Source organism: Heterocephalus glaber, unplaced genomic scaffold (genome assembly GCF_053883595.1).
Source record: "Heterocephalus glaber isolate CG9 unplaced genomic scaffold, H.glaber_assembly_v1.0 deba00000943, whole genome shotgun sequence".
Lineage (NCBI taxonomy): Eukaryota > Metazoa > Chordata > Mammalia > Rodentia > Bathyergidae > Heterocephalus > Heterocephalus glaber.
In genome coordinates this window covers 8,120,661-8,136,756 of record NW_028258175.1, presented here as the reverse complement: position 1 = coordinate 8,136,756, position 16,096 = coordinate 8,120,661, and the positions used below count along the sequence as shown (strand labels likewise).

The 16,096-nt window shown below is 52.1% G+C and overlaps 1 long non-coding RNA gene, 1 other non-coding gene and 1 pseudogene across 2 annotated transcripts; 1 reads left to right on the top strand and 2 right to left on the bottom strand.

Annotated features, from left to right (window-relative positions):
* Positions 1-638: 638 nt before the first annotated feature.
* On the bottom strand, positions 639-1,830 carry LOC147828653 (nucleophosmin-like; annotated as a pseudogene).
* On the top strand, positions 1,830-15,108 carry LOC110344219 (uncharacterized). The gene is made up of 3 exons (XR_015450457.1): positions 1,830-9,950; positions 10,023-10,109; positions 11,579-15,108. It is a non-coding gene; the product is annotated as an uncharacterized LOC110344219 (long non-coding RNA).
* On the bottom strand, positions 10,627-10,732 carry LOC147828652 (U6 spliceosomal RNA). Its single transcript, XR_015450526.1, has one exon. It is a non-coding gene; the product is annotated as a U6 spliceosomal RNA (small nuclear RNA).
* Positions 15,109-16,096: the final 988 nt, after the last annotated feature.

Genomic DNA, 16,096 nt, shown 5'->3' with positions numbered 1-16,096 from the left:
GGAATTGGGATCTTGACATGAGAGATTGTGATTGTCTCAGATTGTATGGGTGGACCCGGTGTAGTCATAGAGGTGCATAGAGGGAGGCAGAGCAAGGTTGGAGGACACAGAAGCAGACATGACAGCAGAAGAGACTGCAAGGAGGCCACAGCCAGGGGAGGCCACAGCCTCTGGAAGTTGGTGGAAGACTGGAATGGATTCTCCTCAGTGCCCCCAGAGGAGCCAGCCCTCCTGACGCCATGATTTGAGCTCCATAAGAACCACCTTGGACTTCTTGAGAACCACATGAGAGTAAGTGAGTGGTTTTTTTTTTTACTTTATTAAAATGCTGAGTTTGGGCCGGGGATTTAGCTCAGTGGTTTCGCTGCCTGCTGCGCAAGCACAAGGTCCCGAGTTTGATCCCCGGTACCAAAAAAAAAAAAAAAAAAAAATACTGAGTTTATTTCACATGTATATTTTTGTCTCCCCACCATCTCCATGTCTGACCACCACTACTACTATGTCCTTTCATAACCTTCCATACACACTTAAAACCAAGCAAAGGGTAGGGGCTGGGGATTTAGCTCAGTGGTTCTGCCACCTGCCCTGGAAGTGCAAGGACCAGAGTTTGATTCCTGGTACCAAAAAAAAAAAAAAACAAGCAAAGGGTGGAGTTCCATCTTTAAAAACTAAACAGGCATTTTGGACAACACATTCTTGGCAATGGAACCTGGACAACATTTATCAAACACGGTAGGGAAAGTTCTCACTTTGCATTATAAAAAGGACAGCCAGATATCAACTGTTCCAGAAATGAAATAAGTCAGAAAATACTGTTTAAATTGTTTTCTTAAAGAGACTTCCTCCACTGCCAGAGATCTTGAACAGCCTCCTGGTCAGTCACCCGGAAGCAGTTCTTCACATAATTGATGATCTTGGCTTCCACTTTGGGAAGAGAACCACCCTTTTCTATACTTGCTTGAATTTTTAATATCTTTAATATCTTCTACAGAACTAGGTCCTTTGGGTGTTTTAGGAGTCTTTTTTTGTTTTTTGAAGGATTCTTGACCTTTTGATCTTGGTGTGGATAGTTTCGAGTCTTTTCCATTCTGGTTTGATTTTTGTGCATTTTTGGCTGGAGTATCTTGTATCGATTTCTTCACTGGTGCTTTCTCTTCAGCTTCCTCATCATCAAAATCATCGTCGTCATCATCATCATCTTCATCTTCATCAGCAGCTAGTTTTACTTTTTTCTGTGGAACCTTGCTACCACTTCCAGGGGCAGATCACTTTCCAGATATACTTAAGAGTTTTGTCTGGGGATTTAGCTCAGTGGTGCCGCCACCTGCCTGGAAAGCAAAAGGTCCCGAGTTCGATCCCCGGTGTGAAAACCCCCCCAAAAAACCAACAACAAGAGTTTTACATCCTCTTCCTCCTCCTCATCTGATTCTGCATCTTCCTCCACAACCACTAAGTGATCTCCACTAATATGCACAGGCCCTGAACCACACTCCAACCTTACGACCACAGGTGCTGTAATTTCAAAGCCCCCAAGGGAAACCATTGGCTGTACAGACATTTTCAAAGTTGCCAGTGTTACTTTAATTGGACTGTCTTCGTAATTCATTGCCTCTGCTTCCACGATGTGCAATTCATCCTTTGTACCGGCCCCATAAACTGACCATTCTTAATGACAACTGGTGCTCATTTTCATCATTATCCACCTTAAAGTGATAATCTTTGTCAGCCTTTAGTTCACAACCAAAAAGATAGCTCTGGGGCCTCAGGGGGCTCATGTTCATATCCATCGAATCTTCCACAGAGTGGTGGCGCACAGTTAGGTGGCAGAGAACGCAGACAGAAATAAACAGCTACCGCCCCCAGAGAACAGATGCACAGGATGGAATCCTGCCAGGGAAGTGAGTGTTGTTTTAAGCCCCTGAAGGCTGGGGGCTAACTTGGTGATAGGGCGCTTTCTAGCATGCACGAGGTCCAGGGTTTGAACCCTGATACTGCCAAAAAAGAGTCACCAAGTTTGTGGTCACTTGTTACAGCAGCCACAGGAAATTAATATAGCAGGAACGGTTCACATGAGGAGAAATTCTGACTGTGTCTCCTCTTTGACCCTGCCAGGAAATGGGTTTAACAGGTGGCGGGACAGTGTGCTTAGGTGAGGAAGAGCACTGGCCAGGGGCTGAGTATGTGTGTGTGTGTGTGTGCATGTGTGTGTGTGACTGTTTATGTGCATGAGTGTGTGAGTGCTCTGGAAATACACAGGGACCCTGGGGCTCTGCAGCTTCCAAGTCCAGCCTGGCCCTGTCACCCTGTGTGACCTCGGCAGATCTGCCCCTTTCTAAGCCTTCATTTCTTCCTCTGATGACCATGAAGTTTGCACTGGGGCCCCCACAGGCCTAGCCACCTCCATCACTGTAGGTAGCACTGGGGACCAGGCCACCTCCAGTGCTTATCTGTCACTTGTCCTTTGGATGTCAGAGGAGAGCAGGGAGTCTGAGCCTGGCATGGAGATGGGCGGCTTCCGGTGTGACTAAGTGCCGCAGAGAACACTGGAGTGGCAGCCAAGCTCCCTGCTCCCGCCCCTTCTGGAAGACAGCCTGCATTTCCCTGGGAGGATCTGCATCAACTCCATAGTAAAGTGCTCAAGGGAGCTACTGGGGTGGACAGGGTCTCCCCAAAATTCAAGTCCACCAAGAACCTCAGACGGAGACTTTATATGGAAATTCACTCTTTGCAGATGTAATCAAGTTAGGATGAAGGCAATTTAAGATGCAGGATGAAGCCCCTAATCCAATGACAGGGGTCCTGATAAGAAGAGAAAACAGACACACAGAGGAAAGGCAAGAGTTGGCGACACACACAGGAAGAAGCCTTGTGACGCTGGAGCAGAGGCTGCAGTGATGCGGCCACCAGCCCTGGGATGCCAAGGATGGCCAGCAGCCAGCAGGAGCCAGGCTGGAAGGGAAGGTTCTCCCCCAGAGCCCTAAGGGAGGGTGGCGCCCGGCCCACACCCTGGGTCTGGGCTTCCGATCTGCAGAACCGGGAGGGGACAGATTTCTGCAGCATGAAAGCTCCAGCCAGGAGAGGAGAGAGTGGGGAAGGGGGTGAGGCTGCACCAGGGAGTTTCTCAGGCAGGGAAGAGGGCCCAGCAGAGAGGCCAGGCCGGCTGGGGGGCACAGGGCGGAGACAGAGAAAGCATTTGATAAGGTTGCCAGGATGCTGTATTTATTTGCTTTTTGTTTTGTTTTTGTTCTGGGTTTTTGTTGTTGTTGTTATTGTTGCTGTTGTTTTTGTACCGGGGATCAAACTCAGGACCTTGCACTTGCGAGGCAGGCCATGGCACCCCTGAGCTAAATCCCTGGCCCTTTTGTTTTGTTTTTTAGGATTCTACACTGGGACCCTCATTAATGATCTTTTGAAGAGAGCAGAGAATGTTAGACTTCAGGAACTGGGCCTCCGTTTGTGGCAGAGGGAGGATGGAGTAGTTACTATGGGGCAGCATGGTGGGGCTTTCTGTTCCTGTCCTAGGGAATTTCAGGAGTGTGTTCTCTTTGTGATGATTTCCTGAGCCAGGACATTCAGATGTGCACTTTTGTTTTATCCAAGGGTTTTATGCACACACACACACACACACACACACACACACACACACACACGTCTAGCGTTTATTTTTAAAAATTTTTTTTAAATTTTTGCATTTCACATTTTATAAATGACAAAGCATTGGGGTAAATTTTGAAAGTTTCCATAGGACTGTTAAAGCTCTCTTAGTAAGTGGCTGCAGTCGCGTTTGGAACTGAGGTTGGCGTGGGCCTAAAGGCCCGATTTTGGCCCATCCTAGAGGGCTGGGAACGAGAACCCAACATCTGACCGCCCTCTTGGTAGCTTTCAGCTAAGCCGCCCTTCGCCGGATGGCCTGCAGGGGGCGCAGAGAGCCGAGGCCACGCCGCCGAAGGCGCCAAGAGGCACCCAGCCGGCAGGGGTCGCCGCTGTCGCAGGCGGAGGGCAAGGGGTCGTGACCGGCTGAGCCCCTACCCACCCCCTCCCCGGGAGGCTGGATGCAGGATCCTGAGCCTTCTCGGGGAGACAGACCTTACCCCCACTTTACAGAGGAGGACTCCCCAGCCCAGAGCCGGTAAGGCTTCCCCCAGGGAGATCTAGCATCTCTGGAGATGCTGCCTGGGAACCGGAGTTCCGCTGGTCTGTGGACCCGAGGCATCAGGAAGGTCAGGAGCGAGGGTCCAGGCCTGCAGCTCCCCCCTCAGGAGCCGGTCCTCAGCCGGAGGCATGGGCGGGGGGCGGGGGGGGGCGTCCTTCAGATCGAGTGTTCCACAGCCCTTCCTGACCTTTTAGTTTTTCTCCGCGGGGGTTCCAGAGCATCAGTGAGACTCCTAGTCGGTGGCAGCCCGTGGTGGAAGGGGAGGTCCCGGTGGGTGGCGTTTCCCCCATGCCTATGTGTGGGGTTTGCTTCAGGCTGCACAGCCTGGGGCTGGCGGCGGGGCGGGGGAGCAGGTGGTTCAAGCCCGAGAGCTGCAGGCAAACCGTGTGACCTGGCGCTTGTCACTTCACGGCAGTGAGCCTGGTCTGCACTGTGAGAAGGCGGAAGCTCGTTCTCCCAGAAAGCAGCCTCTCCTGTGACACGCAAACCCACCCAGGCTTGGAACCCACACGGGGCCTCTGTCCCTTGGCCGGTCCCACTTGCTCTCTGGAGTCTACAGATTCTAGAGCTTCAGTGATTTTTTTTTTTCAACTGAAGTAGGAGTGAATCTCCCGAGCAGATTTCCAAATAATTCACCTGCTTGGCCAGATGATCAAGGTCAGTGCCACAGCAGTGAGTCACACACTGGTGTGCCCCGGATAGAGAGAAGAGGAGGACACTTTACCCTGAGGTCTTCCTCCCAGAACTCCTTACCCCAGCCCTCACACGAGGGAAACACAGGCAAGTCCAAATCCGGCAATGTGCTATCCCCCACCCCCAGGACTAGTCCTCCGGACTGCCAAGGTGACTCGAAACAAGGAAAGGCTGAGGCACTGTCACAGCCTGGCGGAGCCCAGGGAGACGGGACAGCTAACTGGTCTCCTGGAGGGAATCCTGAAACAGGGTGATGGACATTCGGCAGCTACTAAGGAGATCTGAATAAGGTGTGGACTTTTGCCTTTAATAATATACGGTAGGGGGAGCAAAGTATGACCCCTTCCTCCCTGTTCTAAGGGTCACAGCTGACACTCTTGTAACAGACGGGTTAACAGGGGAAAAGCAGAACAGGTTTACAGAACTAGACTCTTAGGATAGGAGGTTTCCTGAATGTGACCAGAGACCCTGGGGAAATTGTTTCAATGCTCAGATCCAACAGGACATGGACAACCATGTGGAAATGTGATTCGACCCAGGGTGTGAACTGTCGGCCAGGGTTCCTCCTTCCCCCTGGGTCAGGCTCCTTCCTTCGTCCTGGTGTGGCAGGGCCTTTGGGTGAGGGTCTTAGGACCCCCCGTCAGACACGGTGGGTGAAGAGAAGAGTTCCCCCGGGGCCAGCTCCAGGTGGGAGGGAGGCGGGCAGGCTGGAGTGCCAGCTGCAGGCCCTGTGGCTTTGGGGAGAAGGTCTGGTTTCTGTGTTCTGCCCCAGGGAAGAGGAACCCTAGTTTCTCAGGCTGCCTCAGCGGGGGAGAGGAAGCGGGAGGAGGTCAGAGAGCCTGTGCTTCTGCTGCCCTGCCTGTGTCCTCCCGTTCAGGGCTCATGCATGCCACGTGCCACACTTCGCATTACCAGTGTTGTGCATCATTGGTAACAACTGCAGGATACTCACGTGAGGTGGAGCTAAGAGGGGAAATTGGGTGACAGTATATGAGAACTCGCTTCTATCTTCCCAATTTTTCTGCAAATCTAAACTATTATAAAAGTAAAAGTTTATTTTACAATTTGGAGGGTGGACATGAGATGGCTAGCTTTTTATTTTGACCAGCGAAGAATTAAAAACCTCACCATGCCACCATTTCCTGTCCCACTGTTTCATACAACAAAGGATACTGGGAAGAGCAGCAGGGCTCCACCGGGGAAGAACGCTTGAGAATTGCCGTGGACTAAATCCCGGGTCGTGGACAATCCTGACTCCTCGGTGTTCTCTGGGGCCCGCTGGCCCTGGAGAGAGAGGGCAGAGTGAGAAACGGTTAGAGAAGGAAGGGCAAGCTGACCACACAGGACCCTTGACAAAGGATGGCCCCTTCCCGGAAACACAGCTCCCAGTGTCAGGTGCTGGGGGAGGCGGTGACAGCTGGCAGCATGGCAGGTAGGAGGCTTTGGGGACAAGAGGGTCACCACTTGTCCTGGGATAAAGGAGTTTCCTGGGTGTTTTTTCTCCCTTTTCCTCTTCTTTCTCCTCTTTTCTTTCTTCAACTCCTCCCCTTTCTTCCCCTCCTCCTCCTTCTTTGGCACTGGGGTTTGGACCCAGGGTCTTCAAATGGAACTACTACATTCTCAGCCCTTTATTAAATTTTTTATTTTGAGACTGGGTCTTTTTTTTTTTTTTTTTCTTTTGGTACGGCTGAGGCCGGGAGGCAGCCAGGGACGGGGACAGGATGGTGATGGAGCAGGAGCTGGGGTGGGCCCAGACCAGCTCCAAGGGAAGGGGCTCCAGCTGGCCCACCTGTGGGCGCCCTGCCCAGGCCGAAGTGGCCAAGAGCAGGAACGTGACAAGGCAGGTCAGGGTGCCTTGTGACTCCTGTCCACACTAACAGTGTCTTTGCTGCCACTCCCTGCGGGCCTGGGTGAAGTCACCAAATCTTCACGCTTCCGTGACCCGGTCCGCTCAGCAAGTGCCATCAAGAGGGCCTCCTTTACTCACCCAGTCACTGATTCACAAACGTTCGGTCACTGCACTCCGAGAGTTCAAGGCCAGCCTGGCTACATGGCAAGGCCCCGCTTCAGGCAGGCTTGGGGTGGCTGGGGGAGTCTGGGATGACTGGTGGCTGGTAGTGCCCTCCAAGTGTGGGGAACGTGGGGAGTAGAGGCAAGGAGCGAAACAGGGTTCCAAGGGTGGCACAGCATTTCTTTGTCCTCTTCCCCCAGGTTTCTGGCTCTTCCTCGGAGGCAGCAGAGCGGCCATCCCGAACTTAGGCCCTGTGCTGTGTGACTTTGGGCCAGTCCCTTGGCCTCTCTGTGCTTGGTTCCTTATGGGTGAAGTGTTATTTGGCTCCTCCCAAGAGGATGTGTGGGGTTGAGTGAGATGACATTTGTCCACTGCCAGCACCAGAAACCTGTTCAAGATATGTTCATGAGGAAGAGGACAGCTCAGGCAGCTGAAGGGCCCTGTTCCAGGAGATGCCTCTGGAGGAGAGGGACCTCAGGCCCAGCCCTAGCTCAGAGCCCCACTGCCCAGGCCGTCCTGAGACTCAGCTCTGTGCCGGAGGAGGACGGGCAGGAGGGCAGGGTGTTCCTTGGCCCCGACCCTTCCCTGCCTCCTTCCTCTGAAACAGGGACCAGGGAGTCCAAGCTCGTGCTGGGCCCGCACTGCCCACGAAGCGCAGTCAGGGGACTGGCACGAGGTGCCTGCTGTCTGGGCAGCGCTGCAAACGGAAACCACAAGGTCCTCCCCAGGCCAGAAGCAGGCCAGCTCAGGACACAGGGATTCCCGGGGTGCCTGGAGCCCTGGCAAAGCCTTGGACCCCTTCACAGTGCTACTTTTTAAGATGTTCCTGAATTCTATTTGTTATTTATGGCGAGGCATTTCCTCTAAAAATATTTATCCTTTATCATATAATGAGTTTGCTTGAGCCCTAAATATCTATTATTATTATTTTTAAGGTACTGGGAACCGACTCCAGGGCCTTCACACTGAGCTCTGTTTATTTTTTGAGATGGGGCTCACTAAGTTGCTAAGTTGCCCAGACTAGGCTCAAACTTGTGATCCTCCTGCCTCAGCCTTCCAGAGTGCTGGCTCTACAGGTGTGCACAATATTCCTAAATATCTGAAGCACCATTTTGGCAGTGGGTCTCTGAGGTATCTCCCACAGGGACACAGAACACGTGGCAGGTCAGGGAAGCACTTATGCGCCCTCTTGCACAGCCAGGTCTAGCTGGCCCCCAGAAGAACTAAAGGAATTCTCGAAGCACAGGACAGAGTGCACCTCAGACGCTGTGTGGCAGGCGCTGGCCTCTCACCCCTCCCCACGCTGCGCAGGCGAAGTTCACACTGCAGTGCGGCTCCAGATACTGGGCTTGCTTTCTGCAGCAGCTGTGACCTCCCACTCTGGCCTGGCTTCCATTCCCGGGGCTGCAGCCCCGCTCCCTTGCTTGGGGAGCCCTCCCTGCTCCTTTTGGCACAAGTGTCCTCTTTCCGTCTGGGACCAGGTGGCGTCAGCCTCCTTGAAAGCTGTGTCCTCAGCTTCCCTGGGCAGAAAAGCCTCCAGTGGTCCAAGTGCCCAGCGCCCAGTGACTAATTGCCTAATCCTCTGTCTTATGTTTTTCAGTATAGTACCAGGACTCAAACCCAGAGGCGCTTTACTATTGAGCTACATCCCCAGTTCTTTTTGTTTTTTATTTTTTTATTTTGAGATAAGATCTCTCTAGGTTGTCCAGGCTGGACTCCAATTTGCAATCCTCCTGCCTCAGCCTCCTAGGGAGCTGGATTTAACGGAGTGTGCCACTGCACCCAGCAGATGGCTGCTCTTCTCCTCCTCTTTCCCAGATGTGCAAACTGAGGCTCAGGGAGGGAAGAATCTGGCCTGCAATGGCCCGTGTGTGTCTCTCCTCCCCTGCCCCATCAAGCCTGGTCCGGTGTGGCCACCCAGGACATGGGTGTTTGAGTTCACAAGGCTGGAATCATGGTTCAGAAATCCCTCTGTTCCCACAGGCCAGGCGGGTGCTGATGAACTGTCCCTGGGGAAGACGGTCACAGAAGGAGGATGGGGGCCACACTTTGGGGGTTTTCCCCTTTGGTGGAGCGGGGGCAGAGGCAGCTGGGGGCTGGGCGTCATTTCCTCCTGAAGTGGCCACTTCGGGGTGTCTGTGGTCAGACAGAGGCCAGCCTCTGTGTGATCCAGAGATGACACAGGTGCCTGTCCACAGCACCCGAAGGCCACCTTCCAGATGTGGGGTGGGGAGGGCAAGTGAGGATTTCTTGTTTTGGGGTTTTTTTGGGGGGGTCATTTTAATATCTACAAGGAACAAATCAGCAGAACAAGATTATATCAGATAGGCTGTGTACGGCGGCTGCATCTTATAAAACACACCAGTTGTCTGTACCTGGAGTATAAAGAGAGCCAAGGATCCAGATGACTTTACAACCAAGGGAGTACATGGGTCATTAACAAATTAGAGGACAAAAAAAAAATCACGTTTTCTACATTTTAAAAATTTCAGGCCGAGGATTAATCTCAGCGGTTTTGCCACCTGCTGCACAAGCACAAGGACCAGAGTTCGATCCCCGGTACCAAAAAAAAAAAAAAAAAATTCAGATCTCACAAATGTCTTTGAAGACAAAGAAAAATTCAAAGTCCTTTAAAGGGTGAGAAATAAGATATTAGACATGGAATCCTAAGTGTCAAAAGAGTTTTCCTTCACAAGACCAATTTTCCTGGCTTCTGTTTCACATATCAATAATCTTCACATTTTTACTATAAAAACTTCTGCTTCTTCATCGCGTTCCAAGGCAGCATCCTTTAAAGTGGTCTGAGGTGAACTGTGAGCCATAACCTGTGAACAAACAGAATCAGCTAATGTAGCTTCTTCGTCTCCTATGTATTCTATGATCTTATTAATCCCTGGTCTGCTTCGTCGTTCCATCAGTACAGCACCCACAATGGACCAATCCAGCGGATAAGCAAAGAGCTCGGGTTGGCTGTTGGGATCTTCTCAATGCGATTCTTTGTATGGTTGCGCTCTTCTTCAGTGTTCACGGTGCCTGTGGCAGCATTTTCATCATCTTCACCACAATCCGATGGAACTGGTTTCCTTTTTCGAGGTACATTATCACTGTCTTCATTCTCAGATTCGTTCAATGCACTATCTACAGGTAGCTTCTTCCTTTTCACAGAATTAAGCTGACCAGGACTATTAGAAGCACCCAGTTGAAGACTGAATCCCGTTTCTGACCTGTGTCCCTCAGGTTGCCGGTGATCTGGTGAGTTTTCATGAGGAAAAATAACACCCCAGGGAGACTCAGCCCCAGGAGGTGGGTGTCGCATTGCCACTGGCAGAGCAAGAGGATGGGGCGGAGCTGAGGGGCCTCAAGTGGTTTCAGACAAGGCTTTTGCTCTGGATCCTCTTCTTCCAAAGGTTCTTCTCATTTTTCTTCTTTTTCTTCTTCTTCCTCTGACTCTGGCTCTTGCTTTATTTGTGGTCGCCTGCACCTCTCAACCTCTTGTTCCATCCTCTGCAGGTCTGCATCCGGATCTGAGTCCCCTTCTGCCAGACGGCATTGCCTGATTTCCTCCAGCTCTTCCTTTTCTCTCTTCCTAACTCATTCATCTGTTTTCGTTTCCTTTTCCCTTTTCTGAAGAGCACTCCTCCTGTAGTATTTGGGATCATCTCTGTCATCATCATAATCTTCAAAGAGCTCTTTTAGTTGTTTAGCCTCTTTAGTCATTTCTCTTCTCTTTCAGCCTCTTATATTCCTGAGGGGTTTTTTTTTTCATTCTAAAAATATGGAACACTTCACAGATTTGTGTGTCATCCTTGTGCAGGGCCATGCTAATCTTCTGTGTATCATTCCAATTTTAGTATATGTGCTGCCAAAGTGAGCACTTGTTTTGGGGTTTTTTTGTGTGTGTTTTGGGGTCTTTACACTAATCGACATCCCATCCCTTTTTATTTTAATCTTTTATTTTGAGATAGAGTCTCACTAAGCTGCTAAGTTGCCCGGGGTGGTCTTGAACTCATGATCTTCCTCTCAGGATTGCAGGCCTGCACCACTATGCCTGGCTTGCATGCTAGTTTTTTGTTTGGTTTTTTTTTTGTGCCAGGGATCAAACTTGGGACCTTACACTTGTGAGGCAGTCAGCAGAACCACTGAGCTAAATCCCAGCCCCCAATTGCATTAGTTTTATCAAAGTTTCTACTCATGTGTGAGCCTCCCCTGTGCCTGTGTGTTCATGCCGTGAGTCATAGCAAGGACTGCACTTCCTGTGTGCTGGAATCTACCCAGGTAGCTAGCCTTCACAGTGACCCTTGAGGTAGATACTATCACTGTTATGGCTTGCATCTAGCCACATGTGGTCATTGGTGGGGCTTTTTAGAGATGGCTGGATCTAGGGTGTGTGATCCTGGGACGAAGGGTGTGATGCTGGGATTAAGGATGCATAATTACTGAATTAGTTCACTGTCTGGTTTAGCATTGTTCTGGGTGTGGATAATGGGAAGGCCCTCCTTTGGTGTGGGTGGCACCACCCAAAAGGGATAAAAAGGAGAGGGGCAGTGGCTGCTGCTGCTGCTACTGCTACTGCTTGCTGCTTTGCTGTCTCCTGCCTACCCTGCCACGGACTGTTTCTCCTCTGCCCTACCACCCTGCCTTGGAACCAGCCAACCATGGAATGAAATCTTTACAAACTGGGAGCTGAAATAAACCTTTCCTCTTTTTTTTTTTGGTACCAGGGATCAAACTCGGGAACTTGTGCTTTCGGGGCAGGTGGTGGAACCACTGAGCTAAATCCCTGGCCCCAAACTTTCCCCCTTTAGTGTTGGGTATTTTGCAAGAAAAGCAGCAAGAAAAGCAACTAAGAAAGACATCATCTGAGTTTGCAGATGAAGAAAGGAGGCATTGAAAAGGTGAACAGTCTGCATGAGGCTACAGAGCAGGATCTACACTCACCCTAGGTGTGCTCCAAAGCACCTCTCAGGCTGCATGGAGTCCCTGCCCAGTTGGCCCTGTGGACAGGTGTGTCTCCACCTGTGCTGCAAGCCCAGGCATTGTACAGGCAGGGAAGATGTGTTTCCATAGCTGTGCTGTGGTCCTGCATGCAGGGTGTCCATCTGTGATTCCTAGGAGTGTGTGTGTGTGTGTGTGTGTGTGTGTGTGTGTGTGTAGTTGCAAGGGGACCCACAGGGAGGACCCCAGGGCCCCACCAGAGTGCAGATCAGAGCTGTACCAGCTCAGCCTGGGCCCCAGGTCTCAAAGCCACCTTGGTTTCCATCTCTGGGGCCCCAGTGGAATTTGCCTGTCCGGACAGAGGAGGTTTTGAGGAAGGCAGTGTCCTGAGGGCCCTTCTGGTCCTGGATAGGCCTGGACTCTTCATTCAGGACCGGAGTTAGTGGCGGGTACGAGCCAAACAGCCCTCACTGATCAGGTCAGGGAACCCATGTGCCAGGGCACCCAGGCGCAGCAGCCACGGGGCGGAAGCAGTGAGCAGCCCTGGGGACCACGAAATCTGATGCAGCTGTTTGTCCTGAGCTGGGAGCCCTGGGAGCCCCTGCTGCTGCTCCCCTGCTTCCCCAGCTGTTGGGCGGGGTGGTCTCCTGAGCCCTCCTGCCCCCTTGGAGAGGGGCCAGCTGACTAGAAAGCCTCTGGTCCCTGCACCTGTGGCATGCTGACCTTGACCTTCAAACACGTGAACCTATGAATGTGAATGTGACTTTGTTTGAAAATAGGGTTTTGAAAAAAATAAAAATTAAAAAATAATACATAATAAAAAGAAAACAGGGTCTTTGCACTTGTAGTCAAGGATTTTTTTTTTTTCAGAACTTGGAACTGAATCCAGGGCATTCTGCATTGAGGTACATACCCAGCAGCTCCTTGTTATTTTTGCATTTTGACAGAGTCTAGTTAAGTTACCCAGGTTGGGCTTGAACTTGTGATCCTCCTGCCTCAGCCTCCCAGAGTGTGCCACCATGCTGGCTAAGTTAAAGATCTTGAGATGAGATCATCCTGGCTTTAGGAGTGTCTCTAATTCCAATGACAGGTGTCCTTATAAGAATGGCAAGGAAGATTTTGAGGCAAGAGAGAAGTCCCTGATGCTCCCCAAAAAGTAATTTTATTTTTCTTCCACCATTCCACTACCCCTCTTCCAGGCATTTGCTTTGGCCGCCCCAGACATCAGTCCCGGACCTATCCCAGATGATGTGGCCTGCAGCCTCTCCGCAGCCCACTCACTCAGGTCCACGAGGGGTCCCCGACCCTCCCTGGGACCACACAAACCTCACACTGAGCATGCTCAAGCCCGCCTTTCCCTTTCTGGCAACGCCCCCACCCCTTTAAGGGGTTCAGCCGGTGAGCTGTCTCCCCTGTTCTGCATCCTGAGCCCCGAAAAGCCTCTTCCGATGGGTGTTCCTCCTATTCGTGATTTCTAGCTGAAGTAGCGTGTACTGAGCTGGTACACTAGGAGCCGGTAACACCAAAGGCTCCTGGGACCAAAAGCCAGCAGGAGCCCGGGCTGTCGCAGTGAAGGTGGCAGCGGCAGAGAACAACCAAGAGCAAGGAGGAATCTCCAGGAGCTGCCATCTGCGGTGGTGGGAAGACTCCCGAGGCCTGCTGGTCGCTGCTGGCTCCAAATGGCAAGGAGGGCTGCTAGCTCCAGAAGAGCTGGGAGCTGCTGGCGTTCAGTGCCCAGGGCTGTTAACACTGAAAGAGCCACACTTTGCCAACTGGTTTCTATGTGCACTGAGCAGGAGCCCTCAGCCAACTGGTAACATCTTCACAGTGGTACAGGTACCTCCCCTTCAGAGGGCCCTGAAGAAGAGGGTAGACAACGGTCACTGTGGTCAGCAGGCTCAAGAACCATGTCTGTACCAGCTGTGGTGGTGCACGCTTGTAATGCCAGCACTCTGGGAGGCTGAGGCAGGAGGATCCCAAGTTGGAGCCCAGCCTGGGCAACTTAGCAAGACCCTATCTCAAAACAAAAAATAAAAAGGGCCAGGGATGAGCTCAGCTCAAAGGCCATGGGTTCAGTCCCCAGTACTGCAAAAATAAAAAACAAACAAACCCTGACTCATTTCCATCTTAGCTGCTGCTAAGAATCTGCAGCAACCAGTGCCAATTTCAGACAGGAACACGGAGGAGAGGTGTATCTGTGTGAAGTGGGATGAGAAGGTGGGTGTGAGGCAGCCACAAGCCCAGGAACACCAGGAGCCACCAGGAGCTGAGAGACGCTTAAATCTCCCTTGGGGAGCAAGGCCTTGCAGACGCCTCCGTCCGCCCCGGAAGTGGCCCCCGGAAGTGGGAGAACACATTCCCTGGTTCTGAGCCCTCTGTTTGCTCAAGGAGGGCCAATAATATCAAAAAGCACTCAGGGCTTAGCTGGACCATGCACAAAGAGAAACAGTTGCTAGGAGCCCAGTGGCAGTGCAGTTATAATGTGGTGGGAGGTGTACATTGTAAATAAGTATAACTGGAGCTGGGCGAGGTGGCCACACCTGGAGTCTCAGCACTCTGGGAGGCTGAGGTAGGGGGATCATAAGTTCTAGCCCAACCTGGGCAACTTAGCAAAACTCTGTCTCAAAAATAAGAAATACGGGCCGGGGATTTAGCTTAGTGGTTCGGCCACTTGCCTTGCAAGCACAAGGACCTGAGTTCGATCCCTGGTACCAAAAAAAAAGAAAAGAAAGAAATACACGACTGGGGATTTAGCTCAGTGGTGCCACCACCTGCCTCTCAAACTCAAGGTCCTGAGTTCTATCCCCAGTACCAAAACCAAAAACAACAACAAAAATAAGAAATACAAAGGTCCTGGGTTCAGTCCCCAGTTCTTCAAATCAGTCAGTCAATCTGGGAATGTTTGGTTGTCACAAGCCCTTCACCAATCAGGTTGAAGGACAGTGTCACCATCTGGGCACCGTGCTTGGCATGACACCATTGGGTACAGTTGCTGTCGGCATTCGACAGCCCCTGCAGAGGCAGCGGCCGCCCACCCACTCGCCTGCCATACCAAATTCCTGCCCACCTGCTCCCTGAGCATCTTTCCGGGCCAGACACCGTGCCTGGCAATGTGGACACCAAGCCAGTCCAGCTGAGGGCTGTCCTGAAGGCTGCCAGGTCTTGTGCAGAGGCAAGTGACCAAGGAGGGAATGGCACGGGGTGGCCAGGGAGGAGGGCGATAGGAGGAGGACACCCAACCCACCACCACCCAGGTGGGGCGCCCTTCCATGTCCGAACTGAGGCTGGGGAGGTGGGAAGCCCGATTGACTCCCACGAGCGCCCTGGTGGAGGGCTAGATGCAGAGTTCCAGCCCAGCCTCGGCTTCCCCGTCACCCACTGCACTCCAGGCCTCGGGGACCCTCACGTCTGGCTGCAGCCTGGGGACGAACGCCACCCCTGGGGCATCATCAGGGACAAGCAGGGCCGGCTGCTGACCCTCGTGGGGACCTGGAGGGGCTCCTGGAGGATAGGACCCTCAGACTCTCCTCCCCACGGCAGGCTCCAGCTGAGCCACATCCCGCCAGGACCCTTCCTCCAAACTCCTCTATCCCGTCCCACCTGTCAGGGGCAGAATGCTCATTGAGGAGCTCCAGGGGCCTCTTGGGGATGAGTCTAATTAGCTGGGTTTGGTCACATGGCCAATCCTGAGGTGGTCACTGAGTCCCACAGGCTCTGGACTCAGCTCCCAGCTCTAAATCCTACCTCTACACTGAGCATGGTGGCCCATGCCTGTAATCTCAGCACTCCGGGAAGCTGAGGCAGGAGGATCCTAAATTCAAACCCAGCCTGGGCAATTTAGCAAGACCCTGTCCCAAAAGAAAACAAAATAAAAATAATAAAGGGCTGGGGATGTAGCTCAGTGCAAAGGCCCTGGGTTCACTCCTCAGTGAATCAGTCCATCCTACCTCTGCTGCTGAGTCTCATGTGACCTTCAGCAGGCCACCCACCCTCTCTGTGCCCATTCCCTTGAGGGAGAAGTGGGGGATGACATTTCCTGCCTCATGGGACCATCAGGACTATTAGAAGGTCTGGGGCCAGGGATTTAGCTCAGTGGTTCTGCCGCCTGCCTCAAAAGGGCAAGGTCCTGCGTTCGATCCCCGGTACCCAAAAGAAAAAAAAAAGGTCTGAAGAGTTAGGTAACTGCTTTTGTCTTGGAGATACAATTGGAACCCTCTGGGAGGCTCCCTGGTCAGGGCTCTCTCTGTCCCCAGCGCGGGCAGGTGGCAAGAGCTTGTTGTTCATTACATGAATGAGGCTTGAAG